General features: G+C 39.9%; 1 protein-coding gene across 2 annotated transcripts in view; it reads left to right on the top strand.

Annotated features, from left to right (window-relative positions):
* Positions 1-12,726, top strand: part of CWC25 (CWC25 spliceosome associated protein homolog) — a 117,236-nt gene that overhangs the window by 45,877 nt on the left and 58,633 nt on the right. The window lies entirely within an intron of this gene.

Below are 12,726 nucleotides of genomic sequence, written 5' to 3'. Positions count from 1 at the left end.
GATAGCGCCAGCGTGGCCACGCAGGACCTGCTATGCAGATCTGGTGGACATGTAATCCTTTCCACCATGGACTCTGCCTCTGAGACAGGACCTTCTACGTCAGGGTCCTTTCAACCATCCAAATCTAATTTCTCTGAGACTGACTGCCTGGAGATTGAACGCTTGATTTTATGAAAGCGTGGCTTCTCCAAGTCAGTCATTGATACCTTAATACAGGCATGAAACCCTGTTACCAGGAAAATTTACCATAAGATATGGCGTAAATATCTTTATTGGTGTGAATCCAAAGGTTACTCATGGAGTAAGATCAGGATTCCCAGAATATTATCCTTTCTTCAAGATGGTTTGGAAAAAGGATTGTCAGCTAGTTCCTTAAAAGGACAGATTTCTACTCTGTCTATTCTTTTGCACAAGCGTCTGGCAGATGTTCCAGACGTTCAGGCATTTTGTCAGGCTTTGGTTAGAATCAAGCCTGTGTTTAAACCTGTTGCTCCCCCATGGAGATTAAATTTGGTTCTTAAGGTTCTTCAAGGAGTTCCGTTTGAACCTCTTCATTCCATAGATATCAAATTTTTATCTTGGAAATTTCTTTTTTTGGTAGCTATTTCCTCGGCTCGTAGAGTCTCAGAGTTATCTGCTTTACAATGTGATTCTCCTTATCTGTTCTTCCATACGGATAAGGTAGTCCTGCGTACCAAACCTGGGTTTTTACCTAAGGTGGTATCTAACAAGAATATCAATCAAGAGATTGTTGGTCCATCCTTGTGTCCTAATCCTTCTTCAAAGAAGGAACGTCTATTACACAATCTGGACGTGGTTCGTGCTTTAAAGTTTTACTTACAAGCTACTACAGATTTTCGTCAAACATCTGCTTTGTTTGTTGTTTACTCTGGACAGAGGAGAGGTCAAAAGGCTTCGGCAACCTCTCTTTCTTTTTGGCTAAGAAGCATAATCCGCTTAGCCTATGAGACTGCTGGACAGCAGCCTCCTGAAAGGATTACAGCTCATTCTACTAGAGCTGTGGCTTCCACTTGGTCCTTTAAAAATGAGGCTTCTGTTGAACAGATTTGCAAGGCGGCGACTTGGTCTTCGCTTCATACTTTTTCAAAATTTTACAAATTTGATACTTTTGCTTCTTCGGAGGCTATTTCTGGGAGAAAGGTCTTACAGGCAGTGGTACCTTCTGTTTAAGTACCTGCCTTGTCTCTCCCTTCATCCGTGTACTATAGCTTTGGTATTGGTATCCCACAAGTAATGGATGATCCGTGGACTGGATACACCTTACAAGAGAAAACACAATTTATGCTTACCTGATAAATTTATTTCTCTTGTGGTGTATCCAGTCCAAGGCCCGCCCTGTCATTTTAAGGCAGGTAATTTTTTCAATTAAACTACAGTCACCACTGCACCCTATGGTTTCTCCTTTCTCTGTGTGTTTTCGGTCGAATGACTGGATATGGCAGTTAGGGGAGGAGCTGTATAACAGCTCTGCTGTGGGTGTCCTCTTGCAACTTCTTGTTGGGAATGAGAATATCCCCACAAGTAATGGATGATCCGTGGACTGGATACACCACAAGAGAAATACATTTTTCAGGTAAGCATAAATTGTGTTTTTGTTCTGAAAATTGTGGGGCTTTTTTATATTTTGAGTACATATTTCCTGTATTTTCTCTTTGTATCTTAATAAAGAGACCAAAAAATAAATATGGGGGAGGGCGGAGCTAGCCAGCCAAGGAGATGGCCGCGGCTTGAGAGAGCTCCTGTGCCCAAACTGACTGAGAGACCATTAGCTGTGAGAGTAGCCACCAAAAAGTGCATCAAAGGTGAAGGGCAGATGAGATGCAGATGACACATCTTGTAGGGGCACACAGAAAACTGCTGGAGGATCGCTAAAGAGACGGAAAGTGCCGTGCACGCAAAGGCCTAACATCGCCGGAACCCCCTTGACTCCCAAGGTAGACACAGCTGAAACCAAACTTCCATGACCTATGAAGGTAAGGGGTACCTTAACACATGATCTGGAGTGGAGTGGAAGCATAGAGGCGTATGATTTTGAAGAACAGGCATTATAGGCCGTTCCGGTGCTGAGACACATAGTAACTGCGCCACTAATCTGGAGTCTGCAAACGGCCTCACAGAGAATGTAAACAAGGCCAGAACAGGCTTAATAATAGGGGGTAGAAAAGGAGTCATGGACTCTAAAGCAACACCAGAGGCAATAAAGTGCTAATCTAAACCCCTCATTTATAATAACGGTTAGCTTGGAGTGCATTTGCAGCACTTGATGAAAAAGAGATTACATTATGCAACGCAAACAAGAGCAATAAAAACAAAATTTCTTTCTACAGCATGTGAAATAAGGATATTTCATTGATATCCCCATAGAGGTCATGAACATCAAGACTAGCCCAAAACATTTTCCACACATATAAGCAACAACTGGCACTTATTGCGCACGTGTCTTTCCATAACTCTGTGTCATAATACTTTTGAGACTTGGTGCAGTAAGCACAACTTAGCGATCAAGGCACAACTATGTCCCCAAAAAAGCCTAACAAAAATGGAAATGGCCCTAAGCGGAGGCACCACACGACCCCATCAGTAAATAATTTTTTTTAAAGCAGTGGAAGCTAAAGCAGCAGCACCTTCTGGCATGGATGACCCTGAATTTATAGCAGCCTATTCCTCCTCTGAGTCTGACTCAGAAACAACAATGGATTCCATAAAAGTTCCCAAAGCTTTATTTGAATCACTGCACTCCAAGAAAGACTTTGTCACTTTGGTCACACAAGTTAAACAATGTATTAAGGAGGAAATAAGTGAGCTCAAAAAAGGAGATATCAGAAATCGGCAGCAGGGTGGAAGCAGTAGAAAACACGCAGGAAACACAGACCGTAACACTAACAGACTTGCAAAATACCATACTTAAACAAAATGAAGTCATTCAAGACCTGGAGGAAAAAATGGATGATGCAGAAAATAGGGGCAGAAGACATAATATTAGAATTAGGGGGATCCCTGAGTCAGTTCCGGCCGCAGGTCTTGATCAGTATCTATAGGATCTTTTTAACTTCCTTAAACATGCTGAGACACCCACCAAAGTGGATATTGACAGGGCTCACAGAGCTCTCCGTCCCAAGCCCACAGATTCACAACCACCCAGGGATGTGATAGTTCGTATAACGAATTTTCAAGCAAAGGAAGAAATTGTGAAACAGGCCCGCGAACAGCAACCTATAAGATATGAGAATGCAGACATCCAGCTCTATGCTGACCTCTTGCAGAGAACACTTGCTAAAATAAGAGAGCTGAGGCCCCTTACTCTACTTCTCAGGAAAATGAACATCCCTTACAGATGGGGATTTCCCTTTCAACTTGTCATCATTGGGCAGGGTAGGAGACTCACATGTACTATGCCAGGTGACATACCTAAGATTTGCAAAGAATTAGCCATAACCCCACCGGAAATGGAGAATGTACCAGCAACACAGGATCAACCAAGCTCCGGCTTGAGTACAAGATCATTACCCCAGAGGAAAGAATGGCAGCTGGTCCAGCAAAGAAAGTCTCGGAGAAACAACACAAGCAACTTTTTACAGCCAGTTGAGAAGGGATGACCCATTATTGATGATAATGTATCCTTTTTCATGTTGGTTTTCTTCCCTTTAGCATTCTCCTACTCCCACAAGGGGAGACATGCTTGGAGGACTATTCCAGAACAATGTACTTAACAAGCTAGTTGTGCTTAGAGCTGTAATATTTAACTCAGAGAGCTAAAATGTTAAGCCAGAGAACTCAATGTTAAACATGTTTATTTGCTCTATGTTTAATTTTTTCGTTAGTTAAACAGTTGGAAGTTATTTATGTTATATATGTCAGTTTGTTGATGAGACCATTTCTCAGGTTCAGAACCAAAGGCCCATATGGGTCGCTATGTTCTTGTCATACAGAAAATAAACAATATGACAACTCTCAGTTAGTAGGGAGAATTTTTCTCCTTTAGTTTAGATGTATATGTTGACATCTCCGAATGTAGGTAGATGTAATAAGTAGTTAAGTTACTAAATGTGAATTTTGATTGTTTCTTTTTTTATCTTAATATTGATTGTTATTTTATTTTTTAATTTGTTTGCTATTTGGTCAAGTGCATCCAGAGTTTTCCTCACGAAGGTATTGTTTACTACAAAAAATACCTAATCTAGCTTTAACTACAAGAAATCATGATGAGTAGGGACACCCAACAGGAATTAACTATTTTCACACAAAATACAAAGGGTCTAAATAGTCCAAATAAGCGCAGGATGGCTATCCTAGACTTACAAAGGAAAGGGTGACACATCCTTAAGTTACAGGAGACACATTTTAAGTCTAAACACATCCCTAAATTCTTCTCAACACTCTATCCGCAACATTTCCATAGCACCAATCCTTCCAAGAAAGTAAATGGGGTTAGTATACTGATCCATAAGTCCATATCCTTTACTAAAATACATGTGGAAACTGATAAAGAAGGTAGATTTTTATGTGTTACAGGATTACTCTTTGGCAAACCAGTGACACTAGTTAACGTATATGCTCCAAACAGGCTTCAAAGTAAATTTATTCATACTGTCACCAACTCCATCATAGCTCAAATTAAAGGGTCATTGATCATGGCAGGGGACTTAAATATACCGCTCAACCCGGAGATAGATTGTACTAACCCGACCACACGACTTAGAATACCTAAGATGTATAATATCTGGCAGAATCTTAAATTACTAGGAGTTCATGATACCTGGAGACATTTAAACCCTCAAAAGAAGGATTTTACATTCTTCTCCATCCCTAACCATTGTTATTCCCAACTTGACTACATCTTTGTAGATTATTTGGTACTGTCATACTTGAAATCTGTAGATATATCCCACACCACGTGGTCGGATCATTCATTGGTTTCTTGCACGATTACATGGCCCTCAGACCCTCTTAGAACATTTCAGTGGAGGTTAGATGAATCACTAATAAAAGGGAAAAAGCAGATAAAAGCTCTAGCTAAACATATTAAAACTTATTTTGCTATAAATAATACTCCAGACGTCTCGGACACAACCTTATGGGAGGCCCACAAAAGCACAATTAGAGGTGAACTTATTAAAATCAAAGCACAGATAGTGAGGAGAAGGAGAGAGGAATTGTCCTCCATAGCTGAAGAAATAGCAGACCTAGACCTCTTACATAAAAAAAATCCAAATGATACGCTAATTCGGGATAAGTTAGTCATTAAAAGGGACCAACTAAATAAACTATTACAGATGAATTCCCAAAGGCAATTGCTTTCACTTCAACAAACATTTTATAGGGAAGGGAATAAACCGGGAAAGTGGCTGGCAAGAGCTTTAAAAAAAAAAAAAAAAAAGCAACAATGCACATACATACATTAGATCAAAACTGAATCAGGAAAGCAGGTAGAAGACACACATAAGATCGCTGAAGAGTTTAGGAGCTTCTATCATAGACTTTACAATTTGTTCCCAAACAGAAACACTCGGTTACACCAACATCAATGCCAACAGTACTTGGACCAGGTGCAAGTTTCGCAACTAAATGCTGAACAACAGGAGATTCTGGATAAACCCTTTAACATTACAGAGGTAATAGAGGCAATAAAAACCTTAAAATTGAATAAATCACCTGGCCCAGACGGGTTCTCTGGCCTTTATTATAAAACCTTCACAAGATACCTAGCCCAACACCTAACCTCACTCTTTAATCACGTAGCAGAGAGATCTGCGTTTCCTGACTCCATGCTGCAAGCATACATTACGGTCTTGGAAAAGCCAGGTAAAATTCCGGATAAGCCAGCCAATTTTAGACCGATATCCTTGCTTAACACGAATTTAAAGTTGTATGCCAAAATTTTAGCTTCCCGCCTAAATAAAATACTTACACAATTGATACACCAAGATCAGGCAGGCTTTGTGCCTACTAGAGAGGCCAAAGATAATACCGTAAAGGTACTAAATCTTGACAGACATTCCGACTATATTCCTCTCCACAGACGCCGAAAAGGCATTTGACAGACTAGACTGGACTTACTTACAGACGACTCTTCAACGGTATAATTTCCCCACTCAGTTCATACAAAAATTGATGGCTTTATACTCTAACCCAACAGCACAGATAAGGGTAAATGGGACATTATCGGAGGCTTTCGAAATAAGAAACGGATCCAGGCAGGGCTGCCCCCTCTCTCCTTTACTATTTGTGTTATCTTTAGAACCACTCGCAGTTAAGATTAGGGCAAACCACCAAATTCAGGGCATCCAAATAGGACTAAGACAACATAAACTCGCCATATATACAGACGACCTGTTACTGACCATGACGGATCCTTTGAACTCTTTATCTCACGCTGTGACAGAACTTACATCATTTGTAAATCATTTATAAAATATTTAGGAATATATCTTACACCGGATAGGCACTCTATACGTAAGCTTAACTACGGGAATCTAATAGGGGAATTTCATTCCCTGACCTCTTCCTGGCTATTGAAAAATATATCTTGGTTGGGCAGGATTCAGACAGCAAAAATGGTTTTATTACCCAAAGCATTATATATACTTCAGACAGTTCCTGTCCAGCAGGTATCAAAGGAGATAGACATTTTACAAAAAATAATGAATGATTACATCTGGTGACGTAGACCACCGCGCATAAACAAGAGTACAATTTACAAGACACCTGCTCAGGGGGGGTTGGGCATCCCCCATCTTAATTCGTATAAACTGGCTATCTCACTCCAGAGGGTAATAGATTGGTGCAGATATGGGGGGATCAGTCTAAAGGGTGGGTGCAGATAGAAACTCACTTAGCGGGAACAGAACACATGGGTAACAAATGCTGGAACACTGTAGCCTTAAAGTCCCAGATGGTTTCTCAATCATATATTGCTAATGAAACATGAAAGGATTGGGTGTACACCCTTAAGACCTTCCGAAACATCTCCACCAAATACTCACCACTCATGAATTTAATATCAAACCCTGAATTTCCACCAGGTTCTAAACCAGAGAAAGATACCATTTCCGCTTTCTCATCCTGGATCCAGGTACACGCATTGTTAGATAAAAACAAGCCAAAAATAAGACAGCAGATAGAATCACTCTCCCTCCCATTTTTCTCCACATGGTTTAATTTTCATCAGGCCAGACACTTTATACTTACACATAGAAATAAAGATGACCTAACCCGCCCCCTCACACAATTTGAACAGGCCTGCGTTCAAGATCTCAAGGCACCGAAATCGGTGTCGACTCTATATAAGTCAGTACTGGCGAATAGATTCGCAAAGCTACCATCATACACAACAAGCTGGGACAGGGAACTATCTACATGTACGGCCTCCAAAGAATGGCTTGATAGGTTTGGAAGACTGGCTAGGTCAGCACATTCCTCAGGAGCAAAGGAAACCAACATTAAAATTTCTTTCATGTAATTAGCAAGAGTCCATGAGCTAGTGACGTATGGGATATACATTCCTACCAGGAGGGGCAAAGTTTCCCAAACCTCAAAATGCCTATAAATACACCCCTCACCACACCCACAAATCAGTTTTACAAACTTTGCCTCCTATGGAGGTGGTGAAGTAAGTTTGTGCTAGATTCTACGTTGATATGCGCTCCGCAGCAGGTTGGAGCCCGGTTTTCCTCTCAGCGTGCAGTGAATGTCAGAGGGATGTGAGGAAAGTATTGCCTATTTGAATTCAATGATCTCCTTCTACGGGGTCTATTTCATAGGTTCTCTGTTATCGGTCGTAGAGAAAGTGTCGGCGTTCCGGATGTGGCGTCATTTTTGGCGGCAAAAGCATTTAGGCGCCAAATAATGTGGGCATCATTTTTGGCGCTAAAAAAATATGGGCGTCACTATTGTCTCCACATTATTTAAGTCTCATTATTTATTGCTTCTGGTTGCTAGAAGCTTGTTCACTGGCATTTTTTCCCATTCCTGAAACTGTCATTTAAGGAATTTGATCAATTTTGCTTTATATGTTGTTTTTTCTATTACATATTGCAAGATGTCCCACGTTGATACTGAGTCAGAAGATACTTCTGGAAAATCGCTGCCTGGGGCTGGAGCTACCAAAGCTAAGTGTATCTGCTGTAAACTTATGGTATCTGTTCCTCCAGCTGTTGTTTGTACTGTTTGTCATGACAAACTTGTTAATGCAGATAATATTTCCTTTAGTACTGTTACATTACCTGTTGCTGTTCCGTCAACATCTAATACTCAGAGTGTTCCTGATAACATAAGAGATTTTGTTTCTAAATCCATTAAGAAGGCTATGTCTGTTATTCCTCCTTCTAGTAAACGTAAAAAGTTTTTTTAAACTTCTCATTTTTCAGATGAATTTTTAAATGAACATCATCATTCTGATTCTGATAATGGTTCTTCTGGTTCAGAGGATTCTGTCTCAGAGGTTGATGCTGATAAATCTTCATATTTATTTAAAATGGAATTTATTCGTTCTTTACTTAAAGAAGTCCTAATTGCATTAGAAATTGAGGATTCTGGTCCTCTTGATACTAAATCTAAACGTTTAGATAAGGTTTTTAAATCTCCTGTAGTTATTCCAGAAGTTTTTCCTATCCCTAGTGCTATTTCTGAAGTAATTTCCAGGGAATGGAATAATTTGGGTAATTCATTTACTCCTTCTAAACGTTTTAAGCAATTATATCCTGTGCCATCTGACAGATTAGAGTTTTGGGACAAAATCCCTAAGGTTGATGGGGCTGTCTCTACTCTTGCTAAGCGTACTACTATTCCTACGGCAGATGGTACTTCCTTTAAGGATCCTTTAGATAGGAAAATTGAATCCTTTCTAAGAAAAGCTTACTTGTGTTCAGGTAATCTTCTTAGACCTGCTATATCTTTAGCGGATGTTGCTGCAGCTTCAACTTTTTGGTTAGAAGCTTTAGCGCAACAAGTAACAGATCATAATTCTCATAGCATTATTATTCTTCTTCAACATGCTAATAATTTTATTTGTGATGCCATCTTTGATATCATTAGAGTTGATGTCAGGTATATGTCTCTAGCTATTTTAGCTAGAAGAGCTTTATGGCTTAAAACTTGGAATGCTGATATGTCTTCTAAGTCTACTCTGCTTTCCCTTTCTTTCCAGGGTAATAAATTGTTTGGTTCTCAGTTGGATTCTATTATCTCAACTGTTACTGGAGGGAAAGGAACTTTACCACAGGATAAAAAATCTAAAGGTAAATTTAGGTCTAATAATCGTTTTTCTTTCCTTTCGTCACAACAAGGAACAAAAACCTGATCCTTCATCCTCAGGAGCGGTATCAGTTTGGAAACCATCTCCAGTCTGGAATAAATCCAAGCCTTTTAGAAAATCAAAGCCAGCTCCTAAGTCCACATGAAGGTGCGACCCTCATTCCAGCTCAGCTGGTAGGGGGCAGATTACGTTTTTTCAAAGAAATTTGGATCAATTCCGTTCACAATCTTTGGATTCAGAACATTGTTTCAGAAGGGTACAGAATTGGCTTCAAGATAAGGCCTCCTGCAAAGAGATTTTTTCTTTCCCGTGTCCCAGTAAACCCAGCGAAGGCTCAAGCATTTCTGAAATGTGTTTCAGATCTAGAGTTGGCTGGAGTAATTATGCCAGTTCCAGTTCTGGAACAGGGACTGGGGTTTTATTCAAATCTCTTCATTGTACCAAAGAAGGAGAATTCCTTCAGACCAGTTCTGGATCTAAAAATATTGAATCGTTATGTAAGGATACCAACATTCAAAATGGTAACTGTAAGGACTATCCTGCCTTTTATTCAGCAAGGGCATTATATGTCTACAATAGATTTACAGGATGCATATCTGCATATTCCGATTCATCCAGCTCACTATCAGTTTCTGAGATTCTCTTTCCTAGACAAGCATTACCAGTTTGTGGCTCTGCCGTTTGGCCTAGCTACAGCTCCAAGAATTTTTACGAAGGTTCTCGGTGCCCTTCTGTCTGTAATCAGAGAACAGGGTATTGTGGTATTTCCTTATTTGGACGATATCTTGGTACTTGCTCAGTCTTCACATTTAGCAGAATCTCATACGAATCGACTTGTGTTGTTTCTTCAACATCATGGTTGGAGGATCAATTTACCAAACAGTTCATTGATTCCTCAGACACAGGTAACCTTTTTAGGTTTCCAGATAGATTCAGTGTTACACAAAGATATCTCAATTAATATCTTTAAAACCGATTGTACGACACTCTCTGACGTGGTGGACAGATCACCATAGTTTAGTTCAGGGGGCTCCTTTTGTTCTTCCGACCTGGACTGTAATTTCAACAGATGCAAGTCTTACAGGTTGGGGAGCTGTGTGGGGGTCTCTGACAGCACAAGGGGTTTGGGAATCTCAGGAGGTAAGATTACCAATCAATATTTTGGAACTCCGTGCAATTTTCAGAGCTCTTCAGTCTTGGCCTCTTCTAAAGAGAGAATCGTTCATTTGTTTTCAGACAGACAATGTCACAACTGTGGCATACATCAATCACCAAGGAGGGACTCACAGTCCTCTGGCTATGAAAGAAGTATCTCGAATTCTGGTATGGGCGGAATCCAGCTCCTGTCTAGTTTCTGCGGTTCATATCCCAGGTATAGACAATTGGGAAGCGGATTATCTCAGTCGCCAAACGTTACATCCGGGCAAATGGTCTCTTCACCCAGAGGTATTTCTTCAGATTGTTCAAATGTGGGGACTTCCAGAAATAGATTTGATGGCCTCTCATCTAAACAAGAAACTTCCCAGGCATCTGTCCAGATCCAGGGATCCTCAAGCGGTAGCAGTGGATGCATTGTCACTTCCTTGGAAGTATCATCCTGCCTATATCTTTCCGCCTCTAGTTCTTCTTCCAAGAGTAATCTCCAAAATTCTGAAGGAATGCTCGTTTGTTCTGCTGGTAGCTCCAGCATGGCCTCACAGGTTTTGGTATGCGGATCTTGTCCGGATGGCCCTTTGCCAACCGTGGACTCTTCCGTTAAGGCCAGACCTTCTGTCGCAAGGTCCTTTTTTCATCAGGATCTCAAATCCTTAAAGGTATGGAGATTGAACGCTTGATTCTTAGTCAAAGAGGTTTCTCTGACTCTGTGATTAATACTATGTTACAGGCTCATAAATCTGTATCTAGGGAGATATATTATAGAGTCTGGAAGACTTATATTTCTTGGTGTCTTTCTCATCATTTTTCCTGGCATTCTTTTAGAATTCCGAGAATTTTACAGTTTCTTCAGGATGGTTTGGATAAGGTTTGTCTGCAAGTTCCTTGAAAGGACAAATCTCTGCTCTTTCTGTTCTTTTTCACAGAAAGATTGCTAATCTTCCTGATATTCATTGTTTTGTACAAGCTTTGGTTCGCATAAAACCTGTCATTAAGTCAATTTCTCCTCCTTGGAGTTTGAATTTGGTTCTGAGGGCTCTTCAAGCTCTTCCGTTTGAACCTATGCATTCATTGGACATTAAATTACTTTCTTGGAAAGTTTTGTTCCTTTTGGCCATCTCTTCTGCCAGAAGAGTTTCTGAATTATCTGCTCTTTCTTGTGAGTCTCCTTTTCTGTTTTTTCACCAGGATAAGGCGGTGTTGCGAACTTCTTTTAAATTTTTACCTAAGGTTGTGAATTCCAACAACATTAGTAGAGAAATTGTGGTTCCTTCATTATGTCCTAATCCTAAGAATTCTAAGGAGAAATCATTGCATTCTTTGGATGTAGTTAGAGCTTTGAAATATTAGGTTGAAGCTACTAAGAATTTCCGAAAGACTTCTAGTCTATTTGTTATCTTTTCCGGTTCTAGGAAAGGTCAGAAGGCCTCTGCCATTTCTTTGGCATCTTGGTTGAAATCTTTAATTCATCATGCTTATGTCGAGTCGGGTAAAACTCCGCCTCAAAGGATTACAGCTCATTCTACTAGGTCAGTTTCTACTTCCTGGGCGTTTAGGAATGAAGCTTCGGTTGATCAGATTTGCAAAGCAGCAACTTGGTCTTCTTTGCATACTTTTACTAAATTCTACCATTTTGATGTGTTTTCTTCTTCTGAAGCTGTCTTTGGTAGAAAAGTACTTCAGGCAGCTGTTTCAGTTTGAATCTTCTGCTTATATTTTCAGTTTTTTTCTTTATAAGATTTAAACTTTATTTTTGGGTGTGGATTTTTTTCAGCGGAATTGGCTGTCTTTATTTTATCCCTCCCTCTCTAGTGACTCTTGCGTGGAAGATCCACATCTTGGGTAGTCATTATCCCATACATCACTAGCTCACGGACTCTTGCTAATTACATGAAAGAAAACATAATTTATGTAAGAACTTACCTGATAAATTCATTTCTTTCATATTAGCAAGAGTCCATGAGGCCCACCCTTTTTTTGTGGTGGTTATGATTTTTTTATATAAAGCACAATTATTCCAATTCCTTATATTTATGCTTCGCACTTTTTTCGTATCACCCCACTTCTTGGCTATTCGTTAAACTGATTTGTGGGTGTGGTGAGGGGTGTATTTATAGGCATTTTGAGGTTTGGGAAACTTTGCTCCTCCTGGTAGGAATGTATATCCCATACGTCACTAGCTCATGGACTCTTGCTAATATGAAAGAAATGAATTTATCAGGTAAGTTCTTACATAAATTGTTTTTCATGCGCTGGTATTTGACCCCAGAAAAAATCAAACACATATATAAAAGAAG

The sequence above is a fragment of the Bombina bombina genome, chromosome 1 (assembly GCF_027579735.1).
Source record: "Bombina bombina isolate aBomBom1 chromosome 1, aBomBom1.pri, whole genome shotgun sequence".
Classification (NCBI taxonomy): domain Eukaryota; kingdom Metazoa; phylum Chordata; class Amphibia; order Anura; family Bombinatoridae; genus Bombina; species Bombina bombina.
This window is presented reverse-complemented; position numbering and strand designations above follow the sequence as displayed.